The 12,862-nt window shown below is 41.1% G+C and overlaps 1 long non-coding RNA gene across 1 annotated transcript; it reads right to left on the reverse strand.

Moving 5' to 3' along the window:
• Positions 1 to 472: 472 nt before the first annotated feature.
• On the reverse strand, positions 473 to 5,617 carry LOC147996232 (uncharacterized). The gene is made up of 2 exons (XR_015671609.1): positions 5,402 to 5,617; positions 473 to 1,753 (listed from the first exon to the last, which is right to left on the reverse strand). It is a non-coding gene; the product is annotated as an uncharacterized LOC147996232 (long non-coding RNA).
• Between the last annotated feature and the right edge of the window lie 7,245 nt (positions 5,618 to 12,862).

Consider the following 12,862-nt stretch of genomic DNA (forward strand, 5'->3'; position numbering starts at 1 on the left):
TCCAAATATTCTACTCTTCCAAATTATAGAAAGTATTATACTTAGTAAACATGACTTTATGATATCTGTGTTTATGGAGCCCTCAGCTGCAGAATCGTTCAAGATGAAAAGAGATCTTTAGTTGTTCCACCACTTTCAAAATTACAAGCCTAGGTGACATGACATATCCACTTTCTAATTGTGCATAAAATCTTCTTAGTTTTGGTAACTTGTTGTATTAAAGTAGTCTACAACACAACCATGTATATTTTTTATTCTTAAAATAAATCCTGCACAAATACTTTACTAACAACATTATTTTCTCCAGTTATACAGGGGTGCCTGCCATAGATCTAACACAAAAGAATCTATTTCCTCTTTAAACTTGGCATGCCAAACAAGCAGAAACTCACACTTTGTAAGACTCTCAGAGAGAATCTTCCCTCAGGAGGGAGATCCTCAAGCCCAATGACCAGACCGAGTCCACAGGCTGTAATCTGTAAGAGGATTTTTATTGATCAGGATACACAGGTATCTGTGGGCGTCCCAGTCAATTCGGAAGACTGGCGCGCCTAGCAGAATCAGGGACGGGTTTTTATAGGGCATTGGGGAGCAGAAGCAGGCTTATGCATGGTTACAGGGATGTGATTGGTGGAGTAAATGAGGCATACGTGTATGTTACCTATTTTGGCTATAATCATAACAGTGAGTTAGCAAAAAGTACATGGTGGTCAGGGCTTCCGGGGGGGTCAGGGACTTTTTCTTTTTTTGTCAGGTGGCCCATGGAGCAGTGCCCATAATTTAGTCTGGTTTCTGTATTTTTTTTTTTTCTGGTCTGTTTTGTCTAAATGATGGGTCAGCTTGTCCCACATATCTAAAAACTTACTTTTTACTTCTATAGTTGAGGGCCTTGGGCTTGTACAATTCTCTTTCTGGGAGGGGGTCTTTCATTTCCCCATTTTCTTTTTGTCCTTGAGTGGAATCTTCCACTCAACTTGGTTAAGGTACCTCTGTTTTTTGTTGTTTCACCATCTGATACTGTTGTCTCAGCACAAAAGTTTGAATGACTGAAAGTCTGTATCTCTTATTATTCTTGTCTGATCTGTATAGAAACAACATTTTTCTTTTAGTGTAGCACCAGACTCTTTCTTTAAGGAATATTAGGTCTAATCTTTTCTTATTTTGAAGGACTACCTCTGAGAGGGAGGTTAGGTGTTCTTGGAGGTCAGCTAAAAAGGTCTTTAGGATTCTAATCTGAACACTATCTAAACCTATACACCAAGGTCTTTTAGAACTTCTAAACTTATGGTCTCTGAGGCACAGTCCCAAGAAGTGTTAGGAGTACTAACATATGTAATGTTACATCATTTGTAATAAAAATCAAGCCTATCCTTACACCTATTCCGAGGGAACCCAGGGCAAACAGGCAAACATGAAATTCTTGTTTCTAAAATACACTCCTCAAGTTAGCATTATAGCAACCTCCCAATCACTTAAGTCTAGGGAGCTTTTTGAAGATCTGAGTGTCCCTCTAGGTCCCAGCTCTCAGCCCCAACAGCTAGTACGCTGCTGGTGAGGGCTGAGAATTGACGGCGGTCAGGGTGGTCAGCAGCACCAGGTATGGTCCTTTCCAGTGAGGCTCGAGTGTCTGGGCTCAGTGTAGCTGTAGTCTCCGACGTGGAACTGATGAGATAGATGTCTCAGGGTCCCCGGGGCATAGGCTGCTGTCAGCTGTGAGCAGATTTCTTTCTGTATCACCTGTAGGTCTTTTAGCCTGGCATATAAATCATTATTATTATGACATTTTGGTTCAGTAACATCATCTAATATAGTCAGGGGAGCTGAGGCCCCATATAAGATCTCAAAGGGGGTAAAGCTGAATCTGGAAGAGGTATTTCTTGCTCTGAAGAGAGCAAGAGGGAAGGAGTGTCACCAAGTCTACGCCAGTCTCCATGGTCAATTTGGTCAGGGTCTCTTTTAGAGTCTTATTTATTTATTCTACCTGTCCTGAACTTTGAGGTCTGTAAATATAACGTAATTTTTAATCAACCTCTAAATACCTGGCCACACCCTGGCTTACCTTGGCAACGAAAGTAGGGCTGTTGTCTGACCAGATTACCTTGGGCATTTCAAATCGGGGGAAGATTTCTTCCAGTATCTTCTTGATGATTGTAGAGGCCGTCTCTTGTTTGGTGGGGGAAGCTTTTATCTATTCCTGAAAAGATATCTATAAACACTAGGAGACATTTGAAATCATATTTTTCTGGTTTTATCTCTGTGAAGTCTACTTCTCAGTGGTATCCAGGCTGTTCCCCACGGAGCCTCTTATCACAGTCAACTTTCTTGAAAACAGTTACCTTTTGGCATGGTATACATCAGTGTACTATCTGTTCCATGAGATACTTGAGACCTGGGCCATAATATTTAGTTAGCAGGATCTTCTTTCTCGTTGAGGTGTACCAGAGTCTCTTCCTCGGCCTGGCTGGGTCATGTAAGGCCCTTAACAGAGCCAGAATCTCTTTTTTTTTTCTTGCCCTCAGATGTCAGCAGGCCCCTCTGCTGATGGGCTGTAGCAAAGGCATACGTGTTGTCCACATAGATGTTAAGTCTCTTTTTCAGTTCAAGGGCTTTGGTGAGGGGAGCGAGCTCTACTCTCTGAGTAGTGGTGCCTTCTGGTAGGGCCTGAGCCCATATGATTCTGTTTCCATCTACCACTGTTGTCCCAGCCCATCTTTTTTTTTTTCTCTAAGAAGCTGTTCCCATCTATGAACCAGATGGCATCTACCCCCTCTGTTGGCTGATCAGTCTGATCTTTATGTCACTCCTGTGCTTTAGTGAGCTCCTGTTGACAGTCATGAAGGGGGGTGTCTAGGTCAGGGTCCGGGAGCAGGGTTGCAGGGTTTAGACTCGTAGGGGCAGTCTGGAATCACAAGGAACAAGTGGGATACCCGGCCCACGCCAAGGTCCACTGTTCTTCGGGTAGTCCATGAGTATCGTTTGTTGTCAGTAGCCCCCGTATTCAAGGTCTTTTGCCGGACACTAGCCCATTTGGGCGTAGGAGCACAGAGTGTTGGGCCCCCGTATTCACAAAACAACTGGGCAGGCTTCCTTTCTATCTTAGCGCATAGCCAGCACTCTAGGACCAAGAGGCTTGCCTTCTGGGCTGCTGGAGAGGCCCCTCTTGTTCTTCCTGGGGCAGTCCCTCACCCAATGTCCTTTTTCCTTGCGATAGGCACACTGATCTTTAGCTAGGAATTCTCTTCTGTTGCCAGGTACTGTCTTCCTAGGTTCCCTAACTATTGTGGCCAGTATATATTCCTCTCCTGTCTTTTATCCCTCTTTAGCTCTCTAGCTTTTTTTTTCTTTTTGTCTCTTTTCTTCCTTAGCTTCCTGTTCTTTTATACTAACTCTCAGCAACTTAGCTTAACCCTTCAAATTTTTGTAACTTTTTCTTTATATCTTTTCCTTATCTTAGCCAGATTGGTGGGGCATTTTCTAGCCCCTCAGAGACCCACCCTTGGAGCCTGGTGGCAGACCCGGAGCACTCCCTACCTTTAGGGGTATTCAAGTCAACAGTCAGGAGTGAGGGTCTTTTATCCATGTCTGGATTTATCTTTTTGGCCTCTAGTAGGACTCTGTCTTTCCTCGGTGGTAATCTTGAGAATAGAGGTCCACTGAAGAGGACAAATAGCATTTAGTCACACAGCTAAACCAGGAGGACTTTTTGGGACAAAAAGGCCGTTGTAAAAATAAGCACAAGCTTTGTGTCTGTGAAACAGAACGGCAAGCAGAGAGGGAGATGATCTGTTACCGATTATCTCTCTGGACTTAAGAACTAATAACAAAAGGATGGAGAAATGGTTAGGACCTGGGTGTTAGATGCCAAGTGGCTGACATAAGAATTGTAACCGGTTCACCTGGGACTTTCAGGACCTCAGTAGCAGCCCTTTACCAAACTGTCTCAGTGGGCTAAAGGCCCATGGAAAAGAAAACATTAATCCTGACCTTGGCCACAGCCAAAGCCTGAATTCTAAATTTTGACTGGCAAAACAAAGTTCTTCACAGTTTGTTGCAGATTCTTTTTGAAACTATTTTAGGGGCTTCTCTGTCCCCCAACCTGGGGCATTTTGACCACAGGGGCAGGAACTGGCTGCTGTGGGGATAGGATCAAAGGCACTCTCCATGTCAATGATGACTAACAGGGAAGGTTACTTAATGTTGGAGATCAACTCCTCTCTTGGAATAGGGCCAGCAGATATGGCAGGCTCCCTTAAAGAACTTCTCCTAATGAACGCTCTCCTTCTGTGAGCAAGTGTTGAAGATCTGGCCACTGAAGGCAGCAACTGGAATTTTTTTTTCAGGGCCAAAAGTCTCATAAAACAACCACTAACTCTACGCTATCTTCTTGTTGTCAAAGCCGGCCGGCCTCATCACCTTGAAACTCCTCTTACACTGACTTGGCCTGAGCTGCGCCACTGCCCACGCGCAGCCTGCAGCTTGCTAGCAGGCCTGCATGCTTGTCACCCTTAGCCCCTATATTTTTCTACTCTGTGCTGTCCCTTCCTTAGAAGCTGTGAATGTTTAAGCAACAGGGAGAATTTTTCTTCAGGATCTAAGGTAAAGCTTTCAGGCTCTTGTTAATACCTTCTTCAGACAGGGTCACTCACTAACCTGGAGTTCTTCATACACAACTGTTAACCACAGCTAGACTGGACAAGCGGAGCAAAGGGAGGGGCATCTCTCCTTGGGGAGGAGGCTCAAGAGAGAAAGATAAAACTCCCTGGCAGAAAACAATTTTTCTCAAGCAAATTATTTCCAAGTTAAGCACCAAGAAGACCAAGTAAAACTCCTTGACAAAGCAAACAGTTTCATGATTTCAAACACAGTTGTCAGTCCAAGATTTTAAACACAGTTGTCTATCCAAAGTCTAAAAACGAAACAAAAGCCAAAAAGACACTGGACAATACCACAGAAAACAACCCAGACAAACAAGACCAAGACAAAGCATCCTATAACCAATTTCCACAGATATTCAAAGAAAATTAGGACACAAAGAAGACAAACAATTTCAACAGCCAAACAAACAACAGACAGATGCGCCGTGCGGCTTCGGTGTCAAACTGAAACCAAAAATTTAGACAGAGGTGACGAGGGTCCGGATCCTTCAGTGGATCTGGCTCTCTCCTCTCTCCTCCAACCCAAAACCATGTATCCTTCTGATACAGGCTGAGCCCCGAAAAACCGGGCTCCAAACACCCTTGGAACATCTTCCAGGGCTGCAGGGGAGAAGTTCGAGCTCATCAGCTCCTTCTCTGGCCCGCCCAAATACAAACGGTCTAGACCCAAGCCAAGTAACTAAGCATTTACAGAACAAGTCACAAAGTAAGACAAGACAGGACAAGACAAACACTGGCCAGCTTACCTCCCGGTGGGTGGTCGGTGGTCTCTAGGCAGAGGATCTCCGATCCCGGACGAGCCCCCATAATGTAAGACTCTCAGAGAGAATCTTCCCTCAGGAGGGAGATCCTCAAGCCCAATGACCAGACCGAGTCCACAGGCTGTAATCTGTAAGAGGATTTTTATTGATCAGGATACACAGGTATCTGTGGGCATCCCAGTCAATTCGGAAGACTGGCGCGCCTAGCAGAATCAGGGACGGGTTTTATAGGGCATTGGGGAGCAGAAGCAGGCTTATGCATGGTTACAGGGATGTGATTGGTGGAGTAAATGAGGCATACGTGTATGTTACCTATTTTGGCTATAATTATAACAGTGAGTTAGCAAAAAGTACATGGTGGTCAGGGCTTCCGGGGGGGTCAGGGACTTTTTCTTTTTTTGTCAGGTGGCCCATGGAGCAGTGCCCATAATTTAGTCTGGTTTCTGTATTTTGTTTTCTTTTCTGGTCTGTTTTGTCTAAATGATGGGTCAGCTTGTCCCACATATCTAAAAACTTACTTTTTACTTCTATAGTTGAGGCTTGTACAATTCTCTTTCTGGGAGGGGGTCTTTCAACTTATATTAAACATTTCATCTATTCTTCTAGAGTATGATGCAGACTTTTCCATTGCAACATCTTGGTCTCAATGCCTTCTAAGGGATTCTTCCAAAAGAGACGGTTAAAGTCTTTCTAGAGTAGCGGTTTTCAACCTTCCCAGTGCAGGAACCCTTTAATACAGTCTCTCAGGTTTTGCTGAGCACCCAACCATAAAATTATTTCTGTTGCTAATTTATAACTGTAATTTTCCTAGTGTTATGGGTTATAATCTAAGTATCTGTGATTTCCTAAGGTCTTAGATGACCCCTGTGAAAGGCTTGGGGACCCACAAGTTAATTGCTTAACCTGTGACTAGAGTGACTTAGGGAATTGTATTGCTTTACTTCCCATAGACTAGAGCTCTCTGCCTTTCTTAATCTCTTGTTGCTGTGCTGAGACTTTGAAAGCACTTAATTACCATTTCTTAAAGACTTTCCCTTGAAGTACATTTTTCCAAATTCTATGCAGCATTCTAGAAAAAAATCTGAACATGACTCATGTGTTTCCTTCACCTAAGTTAACTTCATCAAGTCTCAGATTAAGTTTTTTTAATATAAATACATTTTTTTCTTTATTAACTTGAGTATTTCTTATTTACATTTCGATTGTTATTCGCCTTCCTGGTTTATGAGCCAATATCCCCCAACCCCTCCCCCCTTCTATATGGGTGTTCCCCTCCACACCCCCCCCGTTACTGCCCTCCCCCCCAACAATCACGTTCACTGGGGGTTCAGTCTTAGCAGGACCAAGGGCTTCCCCTTCCACTGGTGCTCTTACTAGGTCATTCATTGCTACCTATGAGGTTAGAGTCCAGGGTCAGTCCATGTCTTTGGGTAGTGGCTTAGTCCCTGGAAGCTCTGGTTGCTTGGCATTGTTGTTCATATGGGGTCTCAAGCCCCTTCAAGCTCTTCCAGTTCTTTCTCTGATTCCTTCCATGGGGTCCTATTCTCAGTTCAGTGGTTTGCTGCTAGCATTCGCCTATGTATTTGCTGTATTCTGGCTGTGTCTCTCAGGAGAGATCTACATCCAGTTCCTGTTGGCCTGCACTTCTTTGCTTCATCCATCTTGTCTAATTGGGTGGCTGTGTATGTATGGGCCACATGTGGGGCTCAGATTAAGTTTTTAATTTATTATTTGTCTGCATTCAGAGCACTCTTCTCTTTGTGTCTTCATGGGATGCCATCCAATTCCGTGTTTCTCACACATACTATTCTCTCTCCATCTAATTTTTCCTTAGTCTGATCATGTTGTAGTCTCTCTGTGCTAGAGTCAGTACTGCTTCCTAAATTGCATTATTCTCCAAAGGTGTAAATTCTACTTAACATTCCAGTTGGAGAATCCCAATCTCTTGCTTCCCAAATCTTACTCTTGTCCTCTCTAGAGTAGTGATATCATCTTTCTTCATGTTGTAAAGTTGGACTCATGTGTTGGCTTTTTGTTTTCTTGTTATTTGTTTGTTTCTTTCATAGGTAGTATATTTCCAGGAAGTCCAAACTGTCGTGGGTTTGTATACATCTTAAACTGAATTGTTCTGTGGAACCTTCCTGTTTCATGCTGAGAGTACAGGGGTGGTACTATCATACTTGGTTCACATTCTATATTTTGAAGTTATTTTTTATTACACTGAGTGAACTTGACTCAGTTCAGGAGGATAAATTAGAAAAGATAATCTTTTTCTTTTTTCCACTCCATTCTCTTCAATTCTTCTGTTAAATATGCCTATCTAGCTTTAATATATTAGTATGATTTTTTTACATGCCAATCATGTGTTTGCAGGTTTTCTTCCCCAAATGACCTTCTAACGTTGTGTTCTAAATTTTATTGGAAATACTACCAACTATTTAACTTTCCCATGAAGGTGTTAAAATACGATGAGGGTATTTCCATTAAATTTGCTATTATCTTGAATCCAGCATGCTTGCTGCCATTTCTGTAGTATAACTAAGCTCTAACAATGGACTAGAAGACAGACTTAGCCAGAAATTGTAGGTCTGAGAAGTAGGATAGCGACTCAATAAATATTTGCCAAAGATAAATGACAGAATGAATAAATAGAAAATATATGCACATGCTCATCATATACACAGTGTATTTTAGTAAGCAGTTATACTAATCATACTTAGTATCATAATTTCAAATTTTTCATTATTCTAGAAAATGTTTTTTAGTATATAAATATTAAAATTCACATAAAACACTTCAATTTAAGGAGATTTTAGTAAGTGAAATGTTCAGATATGCTGTTTATTTTATCATTATCTCTCACATGGAGCAATATTGAAAGAAAATTAATAATGAATGAGTTAATTAAAAGACTGCTTGAGCAGTAAACATAAATAATAGGAGAAATAAATGCTTCATTAATTTATTTACTCTGCACAGATGAGTCGACTGTGTGTGATCATTCAGGCACTATTAGATTGGAGACTCCAGCAGGGGCAATATAGCCTCCACATTTCCCTCCCTAGGCTTTGTTTGAGTTTGTCTTTTAAAATCAAATTGCTTATTCCCAATTTTCACTTGACTATCTGATATCACATTCAAAGTTAGTACACACATCCTAGTATTTGAAATTGCATTTTTCCCCCTCAATATACCTTGCTTTCAGAGAATCTTTCAACTCCAGGAATGTACCATTTACAATTTCTCAGGTTACAATAATCCTATCACAAGTTGTTTCTTCACACTCAACACAATACAGTAGTCAGCCAATCATGTCTCCTATCAGAACGCATCAATATAAATTCTTGCTGTGGAAGCCTTACTTCCTCTCTGAACTATAATAATTTTTAATTTTCCTCCACCCTTTTTCTTTACTAAAATTCAATTTTCCATAAAGGGATGGAAAGTCTGTTTTGAAATTTAGTCTGAATCATCTCTCTCCCTCCAAACCATTTTTCTTGCCAGACCCATTTTTAACTTCCATCAGTTTCTCATTACACCCAATTAAAAGCCACTTGATCCAAATATAAACAGGTGATCCAATGAGACTTTTGTTGAGTGTTTCCCCATCTGAGTACCTGCCTAGTACAGCCCTGCTCAACCTTGGAGATTGCTTTGCTTTTTATGGAACTCGATTTTTCTACACTCAGCAGTTTTTCTAAGCGTATCAGCATCAAAGACCCGAGAACCCAATCCTGAATCATTTGTGGATTTGTCCTTGTTTCTTCTCTGTCTCTTTCAAGACTCTACATGTCTGATTTTCTTTTGTGATTGAAGTCTTCCTTTAAAATATTCCTCCTAGAGGATACCCCTGTATCACTTAAACCTTAACATACTCTTTTAAGTCTCGTTTGTCCTTCTGTTTGTTTAATTTTTTTCTTAACACCGATCACAATTTGTTAGTATATTTATATTTTCTTTACAGGCTGAATCTCTGTAGCTGTCCAGTATAATATGAGTCATAATAAAGCAAAATCCTATCTTATTCATGATTTATCTTTTATCTTTTAAACACAGATGGAAATATTCTTCCAATGTTTAAATATTTTGAAAACATTTTTCCTTCTTCTTGCAGAAGACACTCCTACATTTGTACTTGAAAATAAGTTAAATTTTTCCCTTATTAGAATTAATATAACCCTGATCTATTATATACATCTGTAATCCCCATTCTTCAGAGTTTGAGTCAGAAGCATTGGTTGGAAGTCTTCTTGGGCTTTGTTTTGAAACAGAGTTTATCATTGTGAACCTGCAGCTCCGGGACATATCTGGAAACACCTGACAGTTAAGCATGAAGGTGGGGAACAGGTGTTGCTGAATGCCATGTGGGATCCTAGTTTTCCAGAAAGTAACAAAGAAGATGCCTAGAGAAGGAGACAGCTCAGTGTCAATTTATCAAAGGGCTACCAGTGTAAGACCAGAAACAGGGGAGCTTAGAAAAAAGAGTACTTCAACAAAGTTTGAGTTTTTCTGGATTAAAGGATGAATCGAATCCCTAAGCTCTCCCATGTCAGTATTCTGGAAAGTGAAACCATGCTTAACATGTGGATGGAACTTTCCATTAAAAAAAAAATCCAGATTTCAAAGCTGTTCCCTACAACACTATCTCCCAGCCCTGTTGTAATCTTTATTTATTTTTTCTGATCCAATTGATAAGATATAATTTGCCCATCTAGACAACACAAAATCCTGTACACACCCATGCCTTAAAACTAGTCATAGCAACCTGTAACTATGTGCAGAGAGGAATCTTTTTTTTTTTTTTGGTTCTTTTTTTTCAGAGCTGGGGACCGAACCCAGGACCTTGTGCTTCCTAGGCAAGCGCTCTACCACTGAGCTAAATCCCCAACCCCGCAGAGAGGAATCTTAATATCTGCTGCCATGTTCTCTCAGCTGCTTTTTCCCTCTCTCCCTCTCTAAAACTTTTCTCTCGCCCATCCTTCCTTCTCATCTAATGACAGGCCTCTTTCTATCCTGTACCTGCCTTCACCTGCATATTAGCATCAATGTACACCACCCATGAGACATAAATGCCACTGCGGCATACTTAGGTATAGTTTGCTGTTTTATTTGCTTTTCTATTGTATTTTGATTACCTTTTTAGTGGGTGAATCTGCTAAGTTTTTAGGATATGATATTCAAAAATGCAAAAAGATTATTTATTTTAACACAGAAGCATTTGAATTCTTTTCTGATTTGGAATAAATTAGTGTGTTTGACAATAAATTCTTTAACATAAAGTATTTAGTTTCGCTCATTAGTAAAATAAAGTTTTCATAGCAAAAACCTCTCAACACCATTGCTGTGTCTTCATATAATTCTCTAATGTTGTGTTACAATAACATATTTTATGCTGCATGATGTTTATGATATTCTAATAAGTTTGTGGTGTGTTACTGGAAGATCTTAGTGATTTGGTTAACATTTTTTAAATTTATAGTAACTATAATTTCCTGTATAATAATGAGTTTTATTTTATTTCAGACATTAGTCACTTATGTAAAAATGGACTCTCAAAGGCTTCCATGAACAACATAAAAAAGCTAATGCATTCAGCCAGCCAGAGTTCAGAAAGAGCAGAGACAGTGAGGTTGTTCCAAGCAAGTCTCAGAGGCTGAGACATTCGAGGCCTGGATCAACAGGAGGAGGCTGGAAGCACGGTTTGGGCTTGCAGCAGATTAGATTGTATAGAGTCTAGAAGTTTCTAGGCCAAGGCATAGAGATAGTTATATAGAAATGCTCTGAGCTCAGGCCAAGAGCACTAAAGCTTGGGCATAGCTTTCATTTAATCACTTCACCTGAGGAAATAAATAAAAGAAACATTTACATATCCCCACCCATCCCAATACCACCCATGAAATCTACACAGTAGGATCCTTCCTAAGGAGATTCATTCACCCTCAACCACTTGTTACTTGGCCACTGTGGGTCTGTGGATTGTAGCATGATAATTCTTTAACATGCAGATAATATCCACTTAGAAATAAGTATTTACCATGTTTATCTTCATGAGTATGGGCTACCTCACTCAGGATGATTTTGTTTTCTAGTTACATCCATGTGGCTGAAAATTTCTTTATGTCTCCTTTTTTTTCTTCCTTTTTTTCTTTACTAACTTGAGTATTTCTTATTTACATTTCGAATGTTATTCCCTTTCCCGGTTTCCGGGCCAACATCCCCGTAACCCCTCCGCTTCCCCTTCTATAACATCCTTATCCTCCCCCCATTACCGCCCTCCCCCCAACAATCACGTTCACTGGGGGTTCAGTCTTAGCAGGACCAAGGGCTTCTTCCCCTTCCACTGGTGCTCTTATTAGGATATTCATTGCTACCTATGAGGTTAGAGTCCAGGGTCAGTCCATGTATAGTCTTTGGGTAGTGGCTTAGTCCCTGGAAGCTCTAGTTGCTTGGCATTGTTGTTCATATGGGGTCTCGAGCCCCTTCAAGCTCTTCCAGTCCTTTCTCTGATTCCTTCAACGGGGGTCCCGTTCTCAGTTCAGTGGTTTGCTGCTGCCATTCGCCTCTGTATTTGCTGTATTCTGGCTGTGTCTCTCAGGAGAGATCTACATCCGGCTCCTGTCGGCCTGCACTTCATTGCTTCATCCATCTTGTCTAATTGGGTGGCTGTATATGTATGGGCCACATGTGGGGCAGGCTCTGGATGGGTGTTCCTTCTGCCTCTGTTTTAATCTTTGCCTCTCTATTCCCTGCCAAGGGTATTCTTGTTCCCCTTATAAAGAAGGAGTGAAGCATTCGCATTTTGATCATCCATCTTGAGTTTCATGTGTTCTGTGCATCTAGGGTAATTCAAGCATTTGGGCTAATAGCCACTTATCAATGAGTACATACCATGTGTGTTTTTCTGTGATTGGGTTACCTCACTCAGGATGATATTTTCCAGTTCCATCCATTTGCCTATGAATTTCATGAAGTCACTGTTTTTGATAGCTGAGTAATATTCCATTGTGAAGATGTACCACATTTTCTGTATCCATTCCTCTGTTGAAGGGCATCTGGGTTCTTTCCAGCTTCTGGCTATTATAAATAAGGATGCTGAACATAGTGGAGCACGTGTCTTTTTTATATGTTGGGGCATCTTTTGGGTATATGCTCAAGAGAGGTATAGCTGGGTCCTCAGGTAGTTCAATGTCCAATTTTCTAAGAAACCTCCAGACTGATTTCCAGAATAGTTGTACCAGTCTGCAATCCCACCAACAATGGAGGAGTGTTCCTCTTTCTCCACATCCTCGCCAGCATTTGCTGTCACCTGAGTTTTTGATCTTAGCCATTCTTACCAGTGTGAGGTGAAATCTCAGGGTTGTTTTGATTTGCATTCCCCTTATGATTATGTCTCCTTCTTACAAACAAAAGACAAGCAACAGCTGCATAATACTCCATTGTGTGTAT

Source organism: Rattus norvegicus, chromosome 2 (assembly GCF_021556685.1).
Source record: "Rattus norvegicus strain SHRSP/BbbUtx chromosome 2, alternate assembly SHRSP_T2T, whole genome shotgun sequence".
NCBI lineage: Eukaryota > Metazoa > Chordata > Mammalia > Rodentia > Muridae > Rattus > Rattus norvegicus.